The sequence below is a fragment of the Chinchilla lanigera genome, unplaced genomic scaffold, assembly GCF_000276665.1.
Source record: "Chinchilla lanigera isolate Chin_1 unplaced genomic scaffold, ChiLan1.0 scaffold00003, whole genome shotgun sequence".
Taxonomy (NCBI): Eukaryota; Metazoa; Chordata; class Mammalia; order Rodentia; family Chinchillidae; genus Chinchilla; species Chinchilla lanigera.
Window position 1 is genome coordinate 18,470,431 of NW_004955404.1, and position 12,315 is coordinate 18,482,745.

Sequence of the window (12,315 nt, forward strand, 5' to 3'; positions counted from 1 at the left end):
TCACTGATTCAGCTTTAGACAGTTTTGCCTTTGGTGATTCCTGGAAGAGCTGTGTAGATAAGCATAATAATAATAATACTAGAACAAATACAAAATTTATCAAGAACATATTGCTGAGGATGAGGCAGCATGTATTTTTCTCAACTTGACGATGAAAGAGAGGCTTACTTAAGATAAAGAATGTGGCCTCTGAGCGGTGGCCTGGTATTGTGCATCCACACTGTGACTCCCCAGCCTATCTATTCATCCTCAGCCACTGCGCCATACGGCCTCTGGATCTCCAGAGGGAAGTCGGGGGTGGAGAATGGGGACTTGAGAGCTATTAGTTTCCAAGCGATCTCCGTAGTTGTGAAAGGAGATGAGTTTTCCTACGGTGAGATTACAGAAGGAGAATGCTGGCTGAACACATCTGTACAAGTTAAGCAGAATAAAGTGATTATAGATATTTAATGTCATGCAATGTTGTAAGACTGCTTTACATCGATTTCCTGTAACCAGAAAATGGCTTTCTGAGTGCAGTGATGTACCTTTGTTCAATCAGTTCATCTTTCATTTATCCTCTGGGATTGAAGCCAATTCAACAATATGTATGACTAATTCCTTTCTTAAGAAATAGAGATGAAGGGGTGACCTTCTGCATTCCCTTCTGATGGTAGGTTAAAAAGAAAAGATTAAGGTTAGAGGAACTGTCTCTATTTCCCTGTAAATTATGATTACTTTTTTCCCTTGCTATATGATAGATTTATTCACTACTGCTCATGATAGGAAAGAAAAACCTATAAGAAATGTTAACATAAAAGAAAGAAAATATTCAGTGTTTTGATGTTTTTCTACAGGATAATTGTAATTAGTACTTTTCATGAAAAATAAAGATAAAGAAATACTCTACTGATTCCCAGTGACCCTCATTCTATCTTTTAAATTTCTTTTAAATTATTCTTTTCCAGCCAGAATAGAAGCAACAATTGATAATAAAGGAATCACAAGTCTCTGACATACACTGTCTCTAACCCAGGTTTCAGTGCATTCCCTATTATATAAAATCTGATATAGGACATTACTTTTTGGGAAGGTCAGACATGTTTTGGATCTTTCAGAAGAATGAAATCTTCATTTAAGTGGCAATGTCTGCGGAAGGGGTAACTTTTCAGTGCTCAGCATTGCAAACTCTGTTCTATGGCAGAGTTATGATCTCAGAGCTTTCTAACAACAGTCCAGGGCTTCCATTCCAAGACATTTATTTAACCAATTTGGGGTAGAACTAAGACATTTGTAATTTTAAACTTGAAACAACAGAAATGTATTGCCTTCTAGTCAGGATATTAGAAATCCAAAATCGAGGCTGGCAGCTCTGTACTCCCTCCAATGGCGCTAATGGGGAATTGTCTCTTGATTTTTCCAGCTTTATTGGTACAAGCGTTTCTTGGCTTGGGGCTACAAACATTTCAGCTTTTGCTGTGTTCACATGGCCTTCTTCTCTGTGTGTCTAATTTCTTTCTGCCTTTCTCTTACAGTAGTCACTATCACTGGATTTAAGGTCCACCTGGATTATCCAGGATGATTTGTTCCCAAGATCCTCAACTAAACACTTGCAGAGGTGCTTTTCCTAAATTAGACTGCATTCCTCGGTGCTATGGAGTGAACTGCAAGCCCCCCTCAGAGTCGCACTATGGAGTTCCACCTCCCAGTGTGATGGTATTTGGAAATGAGGGCTTGGGAAGAACTTGGGATAAATGTGACCATGAAAATCGCTCCTGTATGGTGGGATTAGTGTCCTTGTAAAGACATATCCAGAGAGCAGTGTTTTGTTGCCTTTTGTTCTCTGTTTCTCTGTCTGTCTGTCTGTCTCTGTCTCTGTCGCTGTCCCTCTCTTTGTCTCTCTTCCTACTCCCTCTCCCTGTTTCTTTTCCCTCCATTCCTCCACATGAGAACACATTCATCTAGAAGGGAACTGTCTACAAGTTAGACAGGAAGCAAATCTACTGGTCCCTGACTTTTGGACTTCTAAACTCGAGAGCTGTGAGAATATATATATATTTGGTTTAAACCACTCAGTCTATGACATTTTCATGGCATCCCTAGAGAACTAAGATAACAAGGCAAGTGGATTAGGTCATAAACGAATCATTTGGGGGACAATTACTCAATCTATTACAATTGGTATCACCTAAAACTCTTTCTTTATTTTTCCACTCCTGCAAGCCAGGATTTAAGAAGTAGAACAAACTTCAGCAGGCGCCTTTCCTCTATCTCACTATTACAGTATATTCTAAACATCTAACTCATTCAAAGCATGAGTAATTATTTTTAAGAGGATTATCTTTTATTAGTCCACATTTACAGTGCATAATGGTTACGTTCCTCGTGAGGAACTGTACACGTACATAATACATCTTAATTCTCTTTCAGTCCCCTTCCCCTTCACTTCCTTCCTCTCCATCCCTCTCTTGGTTCCTCTGTCATTTGCAGAAGCTCTCTCTATTTTGTATTATCTATCTTTCAGCATTGCTAAGCATGAGTAATCTTTAAGTACCTCAGAATTCTAAGACATAACTGAACTGAAAGACATGATTGAATGTTCAAAAATGTTCTAATAAATCAAAGCCCTTATCCAATAACCAACTTTGTTAAATAACTTCGAAGATACATGCTGTCAGAAGGTTCAGATGGAGCAGAGAAGGGTATGGAGCATTAATGATGGCTTCTTACCTTCCTGTCTTCCTTCATTAGACATGATGTTTTGTCCAGAGTTATAGAACATGTTTCATATTACACTCCAGCAAGTGTTACAACACATAGATTACATATTACATTGCATATTACATAGAGATTACAAATCTTAATTTTTTTTTTACTATTAGCCAGGGATGACCTACTAAATGTTTTTCAGAGTTAAAGATCTTTTCTCCTTATAAATATTATTAGTGTATTTACCTGAAAGTGCGAGTATCTTGAGGACTTAATAGCACCAGCCAATTATTTTTCTTTCTTTCAGCCTTCTTTCCCTTATCTTCCTCCCTGGATTACAGAGTAAATGCTTTAATTCCACGGTCCTAGCAGCCAAGGTTGAGATTCTTTAATATAATGGGGCGCGAGAGCTATCTGGAGAGCATCAGTTCCTAGAAAAAGCAGAGGCAGGAAGATGGTCACATTAGAAATATTGTCTGCATCAGAATTATTGAGGGCTGTTATTTCTATGACAGACAGCCATTGATCATTTACTATGCAGAGCACTGGGGATTTTGGGGTTAAAAGAGCAGACATGGCTCCTAAAGGGCACAAAGAAAATAGTCAAGTAAGGAAACATAAGAAAATGGACTGTGGTAAGAGGTAAGGAAGGATTAACATGGCCATGGAGGTCACAGTAACTGGAGGAACATTTAGGAAGTCCAGTAAGAGGATGCTGCATCTGGTGGGTGGTGATGCCCGAGCTGAGAGCTGGAGCGTGAGAAAGCTAAGTCTGTCTCATGAAGAACTAGAAGGGCCTTGCAGACAGGGAAGAGAAAAGGAAATGTTTAGTATTTCAGCAAGAAAAAGGAGACCAGCAAACCTGGAAAAAGGTGAATGATGGGAGAACAGGTGAGGTTAAGTCTGGAGACATTGTAACAACCACAATCAGAGTTTGTTGGCTACAGTTCCAGCCTAGTCTAGTGCTATGAGTTTGTTCTCATAGTAATGAGAACAAGGGATACTTTTAAAGGGATTTAAATGGAGAAACAAAAGTGGTTTCTGATCCACTCCTCTTAAACAGGCTCCTTTGACAGAGAGTTTTTGTCAGAGATGTATTTTGGAGAAGAATTAGTTTTTTACCCAGCTGATATAGTCAAAGACTTTCTGACCAGCAAAATACTAATTCCTTTAAGGGAACTGCTGAGAGGTGTTCTTGCATGCTGTAAGGCAGGAGATTGCATGCTAGTTTTGGACAGTAGGACAGAAAGCAGAGATAGAAACACTTGGTTTTAGGATTGGGCTTAGAATTATCTACAAGAGATTTTGAGAAAGGAAACTATTTTGATCCATTCTGATAGCTTAGAATAATATTGACACTCAATACTCCATGAAGTGAAATATATACAAGCATCAAAAATTCCTATTCTTCTGTACATAAAGTAGTGCATCAGTTAAGTTCTTTACTGTAGTCAGAAGGAGATTGAGTGAGGGAGAGAGAGAAGACAAGCCAAAATAATTTACATAAAACACAATGGAAAGTGGCTGAGAAGAGGACAATTTTAGAAAATGATCTTTCCAGGAATGCTGCCAAGGTAAGTGGCAGTAGATATTGATTATATAGACCTGTCATGGATTGGTTTAACCAGTCATTCTGAAAATTGAATTGGATTTTTCTTCCTGAAATGATGTTTTTGAAGCTATGCCAAATGCAATATCTCTACCCACCCATTTTGGTTTCAGACTTAATACTACTCAGACACATATAATGTTGATCACAGGAAAGTCTTTCTCTATGCCAGAGGAAACTGATTACATTACATCATTCTACATGATAATTTTCCTCACTGTATAAATATCACCTATGCTGAAATATATAATATGGAAGACGGTGTGGGGATATGTTAAGCACAGATGAGAAGAGAAAGGAAAATAATTTCAAGATGTATAAATACGATGACTATGTATTTTATCTTCCCCTCCTAGAAATGTGTGAGAATCAAAGGGGATGCTATATTTGTTTTTGTACAACAGGTTTAAACTGGAGATGTTCTGGGCAAACTGGTACACAGAGCTAACCTGTGAATAAGAGGAGAAAAGAAAATCTAGACGAAAGTAAAATGTTGGTGACTTGTTTAAGGGACAGGAGTTGAAATTGGTCTTCAGAATAGGATGCATGATCATTGATATTGTTTGAAATGGCGGCATGTAGAATGAGACTCATGGAAATTTGAAAACTAATGAGAAACCTTATAGTAAAACCTTCTAGTAAAAGTACCCCCAGCATATTGTAGGGGACTAAGAAGTTGATCACACTTAATCTTCAACTTTATGAAGAAATCCCAGATGTGTAGGTAAAAGATGAATGAAGCATAAGTATCATCCTGCGACATAGGAGTAAGTAAAAAGACAAATAAGTGCACCAAGAGATAAGAGTGACTACCATGAAACAAATACATACGTTCCAGTAAGGGTCAGGAAAATTTCATAGACCATGTATTATCTAAGAAAGACCTAAAAAATTTGTAAAATTAGAGAAAAAACAAATGAGCATTTAGGATGCTCCAAATGTAGACAGTGGTAAGTTAAACTCAAGGTGTCTATAGGAAATAGTCCAGCTGAAATATAATATACAAATAAGGATTTCATAAAGTAAGTTTTAAAAGTTAAGGTGTCACCAAGTCCCAGAATATGCTTGAGATGCAAAGTGTGTCACCTAATAGCTTAGTGGATACCTTACTAACATCACCCCTGATATCACTGGAAACTGAAATTTGGAAATTGATTGGAGCAAAATCTGGAACTGGAGATCTTGACAGTGATAATCTGCTTCCAAATGTCAAATTCTTACTATCCTTATCAATTCCAACATGTTAATTTTCCTCCACTGATTATGTGCCTACCACTTAACATATGTTGGCTAAGATTGCTCTGTCATTTGAAATATAGATAAAACTAACTCTAAAAAAGGAAGAAATAGAAAAAGAAAAGAAAATTATAGCCTGGTCTTGTAGTTCACGTAGAGATGCTCCTGGTTCTCAAGACCCTAGCAGGGCATCCCTGTTTGTGCTCGGCTTACTGTCCCTGCACCCTGCCAGCCCTCTCAGCTCTGTGCTGACTCAGGTAGTGAACCCAGCCTCTTTCTCCTTGTATGTTACGTAATATTTCCCCAAAGCATTTTGGGTTGGATTCTGTTGAAACAAGACCTGTGGATGGGCAAAGGCTTGAACACTCTATTTGGGAGACATTACCAGGAATTAAGAAAGAGGGTGGGGAAAGGACAAGTGTGGTTCTACTGCTGCTGCTGCTGCTGCTGCTGCTCTATGAACAGTAAGGGCTCCATCCCATGGAAGTCTCACCTGAAAGAATGAAGATGCCCCCAGGAGTGGCCCACCATCAAGACAGAGCATATTTGGCATACTTGGCGTCCCTGTCCTGGCTAGCTGAAGGCTGACATGGCCCTACACACTCACTTACCTTCTGGGCTGGGCTATACTGGGATGAACCAGCTCTTGTGGCATTTGGGAAGGCTCTGGAGCAAAATCCCCCAAGGAGAGGTTGCAAGCACACAGAGCGGCATTGGTCAGTCTCTCTAGTTTCATTGTGAGAGCTCTCCTCTGCAGGTGTGCTTGAAATTATGGTTGGCCAAGGGAGTATGACTAAAGCAACAAGCCTGTGTTTGGAAGGTACTTTTACATAGTGGATTTACCTTGGTTTAGGGGAAAGCTTATATTGTATATAAATTGGGATATCAATTTAAAATATATTATTAGAAATCTCTATTTCCAAAAGACTTTTGATGATGGTAAATTTCTTATAGGGCACCTTATTTCATAAGCTTCAGGCCCTTTAAAATTTTCTCTTCACCTGCTGCTTTATCCTTTAACTCACTTTAATCTCATGTTCTTTTAAGGGTTCTATCACTGCTTTTTTAAGAAATTAAAAGATTGTATTATCAGGAAGCACTATGTGACTTTCTACCTCTGGCTAGGATCTGTATCACTTGCATATCCAAAAACGTGTTCCTGTTCTTATTGAAGACACCATCATGGACTCTGAGCCTCGCCTGTGTGCAGCAGAGAGGAACCAGCAATGCTTGGGAAATGTCAGTCTTCTCTCATCCCATTCTGTCTCAGTTGGGGTAAGGTGAGTGAAGCAGTTTAGAAATTTATTTCCCCTTTAATATGAATTACGTCTCCACTTCCATGCTGACAACTTCGTAAAGGCAAGAAGACCTAGAAGCAGTACTGATTTTAAATAGTTTATTTCCCCCATCCAAATCTCAGGGAAGTTAAATTACTTGCCTTGAGTAATGAATGCAGAGGTGGGATTCAGATCTGCTTATATCTATTTGATGCTTAAGCCTCATAAAATATATATAACTATGGTATCATATTGCCAAAAATAATGCCATATTATTTCTAGTAAACCTATTCGTTTTTATATTCATGCTAGCACTGATTAGAAAGTTCTTAGTCAAACAGGAGAAATTATTAGAAGTGGTATTTGAATAAATTCAGTCTAGCTAATTATCAAAATAACTGCTTTAAGACTGGAGAACCCTTCTGATTTATCACTTGTTTTATCTCATTTCACACTGAATTCAGCTTCATTTTACTTTTTCATAAATTTTCACAAATGGAATAAAGAAACACAACCTGATAGGATTTCTGAATTCCCAAAGAAGTCAAATCAAGTGTCTGTGCATTTAGGCCAAATATACTCACAATCAAAATTAACAGGCAGAGGAAAAGATTACCATTACGTGTGGGTCATTAGCATAACTTCTCTTGAATTTCCCGTGATAAAACTCAAACTAGCATTTTTAAAGCTTCCTCTTAGCTGATGTTGTATATTCAACTTCACAACTGTATATATACACACACACTTACATGTTTATGCATAAAAGGGCTAATAGATTGACTAAGTTAAACTTTCTTTGGGCGTATTTTCTATTATAAAAAACAGGTTTTAGGGCCAAAAATATACACAAAGAATATGTATTTGTGTCCAGAACACAGATTTAATAAGGAAGGTAAAATATAGTATTTTACCTTAGTTAAATATCATTGTTGTATAGCTAAGAATTTAAAAATAGTGTTTACTTTTTTAAAAAAATTCTATAGCACATATGTATTTGATGGAGAATTTAGAAAATAATTGGTTACATGTAGTTTTTAATGTGAAGTTTAATATCCTTTAGTAGTGGCTGTGTTTCTCTATGTTATTAATTATTACTATTATTTAGCTTATACATATGCCACTTGTATAATTGATCACCTTTCTACATAGGTGTATGTGTGTAAAATTTCTTGAGTTCTTAAAAATGCTCCAAACTAGAATTCTTAAAATTAAATCCTAACAGGAAAAAGCCCATGCCTGAGACTGACTATATCCAGGCTCTGATATTCAAAAGTCACCTTTTATTTTCTCCAAACCAAAGTAATTGTGTTGATATTGAGGTGTCAATAGAAAAAAATAGGTTTGGTCTTCTCGAAGTACAATTTAATAATTGTCATTCCTGCCATTTGAGGGACAATAATGCACTTAGTTTTTCTTCCAGAAAGGTTAAGGACACTGTTACATTATCAAAAGTAGCACTTTCAAAATTGCACAAAATGATACATGTTCTTTTGAAGGCATTTTATCAATGGCTATTGATTCAACCCAGGAACGGATTTAATAATGACTGCTTTGCTAAGTACATGTCACGGTGAAATCCCTGAACCAACAATCTTCAAATGAGTGGGCTGTGTCAACAATGACACCTGTTAGGACTAACCCTGCAGACTTTTATATTATCACAATAATGTTTACTTAATTTGACAAAAGGCAAACTGAAGTAATTTGATTTCATTGTTTATTATACATATTCTTACATATTTTGAGATTTGTACTGTACTATGGATAAATGTGTTTAATGAACATTAACTTTCTGTTGGACTTTACACTGGAATGTATAGTCTTGATTTTTAGGACTTACATTTTTATCTGTATGTGTTTAATTTTCAAAGTATACAATTAAGAAATTAATAATACAAAAGAATTGAAATATTTGAAACAAATGTATAATTTCACTAATATTCCTGATATATTTTAATCTTGAATGTTTGAACTAATTTATTTTATTAACTAATAAAATTTTATTTTATTAACTAATGTTTTCTGTGCAAAACTTTATTTTAGGAAGTAATACTAGCAAACAAGTTCACTAGAGGAAAGATAACCTCTTTAATAAATGGTGCTGGAAAAACTGGTCTGCCATATCCTGAAGACTGAAACTAGATTCATATCTATCACCATGCACCCAAATCAAATAAAAATGGGTCACATATCTAAATATTAAAGCAGAAACACTAAATCTACTGGAAGAGAAAACAGGTGAAAATATTGAAGACATAAGGGTAGGTAGAGAGTTCACAGACAAAAACCAAACTGTATGGGAAATACTTCAAAGAATCAACAACTGGGATCTCATCTTCTTGAAAAGGTTTTGCACATGAAAAGAAATCACCAATAGAGTAAAAAGAAAACCCACAAGTTGGGAAAAAAAGTTTAGTCAATTGTCCCTCAGACAAAAAACTTCTATCTAGAACATGTAAAGAATTAAAAAAGTCAATCCTCCCCCAAATTCACAGACCCAAAGCACAAATGGGTATCTAAGATTAATATACACTTCTCAGGCAAAGAAAGGCAAATGGCAAATAAATACATGAAAAAATGTTCAACATCATTAGTCATTCGAGAAATGCAAATTAGAACAGCACTGAGATTCCATCTCCTCTCAGAAAGAATGGCTATCATCAAGAGTTCAACTAATAACAAATGCTGGAGGAGTTGTGGGGAAAAAGGAACCCTTCTCCACTTTTGGTGAGAGAGAAAACTGGTGAAACTACTGTGGAAATCAGTTTGAAAATTCCTCAGTAAACTAGGACTAGAGGTCGCATTCAATCCAGCTATTTCCCTTCTGGGTATTTTTCCAGAAGAACTGAAAACATCATATCACAGTGATATATGTGCACCCATGTTTATAGCAGCAAAATTTGTAATAGCTAAATGGTGGAAGCAACCCAAATGCCCAACCACTGAGGAATGGATAAAACAGTTGTAGTATTTTTATATAATGGAATATGGCTCAGCTATAAAGAAAGATAAACCTAGGGCTTTTATAGGTAAATGGTCACAACTAGAGACCATACTCATAAGTTAAATAAACCAGACCCACATGTGTAAATACCGTATTGTTTCACTGGTGTAAGAACCTGAAAGAGTGATTAAAATCTAAAAGGTACAATAGATTTTGTGAAAGGGAAAGAAACTGTGCAAAAGGACAGAATAATTGGGATGAGGGAAAAGAAAAAGAAGGAAAGAAGGGAAAATATGTATATAGGTGTGCTTGGGATAGCTAAGATAGTTGTACTGCTGATTTCTATTACTTTATTGAAAGGGGCAGCTAATGTTTAATTGTCTGATCAATCTTACATGCATATATTTGTTTATCTGAGTAACCAATGGAATACAACCACCATTGTTAATTTCCTATCACCTTGTCTGAAAATATTTATTGCTTGTATTGTTTTTGTGTTATTTTGTAAATGTCTGTGTGTCTGTTAATGTTTTTCTGACAAAAAAGTAATACTACAGCAGTGTCAAGTAAATATTGGTAAATATGAATTTATTGACTTGTTTTTGTTAAATTGACTGAATTAAATAATATTGTAAAAAATTAATTTCAAGCTTTCCTGCTTGTGGAATAGTGTTGACAAGCAAATAAGGAAGGCTGTCATGGAGCAGTGTCAGGGATTGGGAAGAGCCTGAGGATTTATCTTCCTTGTAAACTACCGTGCTGAAGTTTCATGGATAATAGCAGAAGGCCTGAGACTCTTATGTCAGAGAAAAGGGATTTTATCACTCCCAGCAAAGCAGTAGTCAGAATACCCCATTCCCCAAGCCTCTGACTGCATGGTAATACAAGGAAGCCTCTGTCATGGTGAGTATTACAACAGACTTCAAACTTGGACACTGAATCCTTGCTAATGGGCAGTAAGTAAACTTGACTTTTACTCCATAGAAAAAGTCACTTTTTGTTTCCCAAGACTATTCACTATTGGAACAACCTTGAACAGAGAGTCTGTAGTCAAAGCTCACCAATGTTTTTCTTGCAAAACATGTGGAAACATGAGAAATCTCTGGAGCATTGTCTCTCAACAAACTGGTTTACACATGAGTCTCTAGATTCATATAATTCTGCAGACATTTTTGTGCAATAGGATCCCATGAGAATGTGGATTAGGCAGAGAAAGAAATGCTTTAATGCCCAATAAGTTAAAGTTTTGATCAGTAGATAATTTACTATGAAAAAACATCATAGTATTTAAAGTATGGGATTGCCAAGACTTCATCCTGGAATTTTGTCCTTTTTTTCCTTAGTTGGTTTTTTTCCTAGTTTATCTTCTCAATGATTTGATAGTTTTCACTCATGTATAAGTTGTAGTCAGAGTTTGTAAGGGAATAGGTTTAATATAGGACACTTAATTTATAGGATTATTCTCTAATATTCACCCAAAGAGTCAAATGCAAAAGAGTGTGACAGATCTGTCCACATACTGCAGACCCAGCTGAGGGCCTAGATCCTATTGCAATATCCTGTACAAGTCAAGATGAAGACCTAGAGCCCATAGCAATATCCCCCACGAGTCCAACTGGAGATCTAGAGCCCATGACAATATCTCATGCAAGTCTATATCAAGGATCAGCACCAACAAGACCCAAAGGTCAGTGGTGGAAGCTAGAAAGTCTGTGCGAGAGGGATGAAGGATCTGTGCCAGCAGGCTAAGGGATCTGCATGAGAGCCAGGAAGCTATGCTCAGTGTAAGGACCAGGGCTCCTTCAGCGAGAACCACAGCCATCCTCAGTGACAGTGAGGACCTGAGCTCCTCTGACGATAAGAACCACTCAGTTCATATCAGGAAAACCAGCTCAACAAGCTTCTTCAACAACAGCGCACTATCTTCCCCTCCGGTTCAGCTCTTATGTTGTAGACAGCACTCCTCAGGGGCGCCTTCTACACCCAGAATCATGCTGATTCAGTTCATTGGAGTGTTCCAAGTTGATCATCAGTTAATCCACCACATCGTACTAGTATACAAATATAAATAAAATGGTTTTAAGAGTTTAACTAATATAGGAGAAAGAAAAATCAATTACAGTATAATGAATTACACAATAAAAAGTTTCTTTTATGGAGCTATAGGATTATGAGTGAGGGATCAAAAAAGCCAATTATAGAAACTTTGTTTAAACTTAACCGGTTTTGAAACAAACTTTTACTCTCAGAAATGATACTTGTTCTCTATTACTACATTACATTGGAAAATCAACTATCACAGTCCACTTCTGTCCCCTTAAAGTTAAAAGGGATTCTTTAGGTTGTGATTGATAACACGGTTAAAATACATGACTCAGCTGTAAGATAGGGCTCTTAGAATGTATTTCCTTCAGACGATTCTCTGTGAAATGTGTGGAATCTCCTTTAAAGGTCTCCTTTCAGGTTTTACTTTAAAATCGGGAACAAGACAAGGATGTCCGCTGTCACCACTCCTGTTCAATATAGTTCTGGAACCACTAGCCAGAGCAATTAGACAGGAG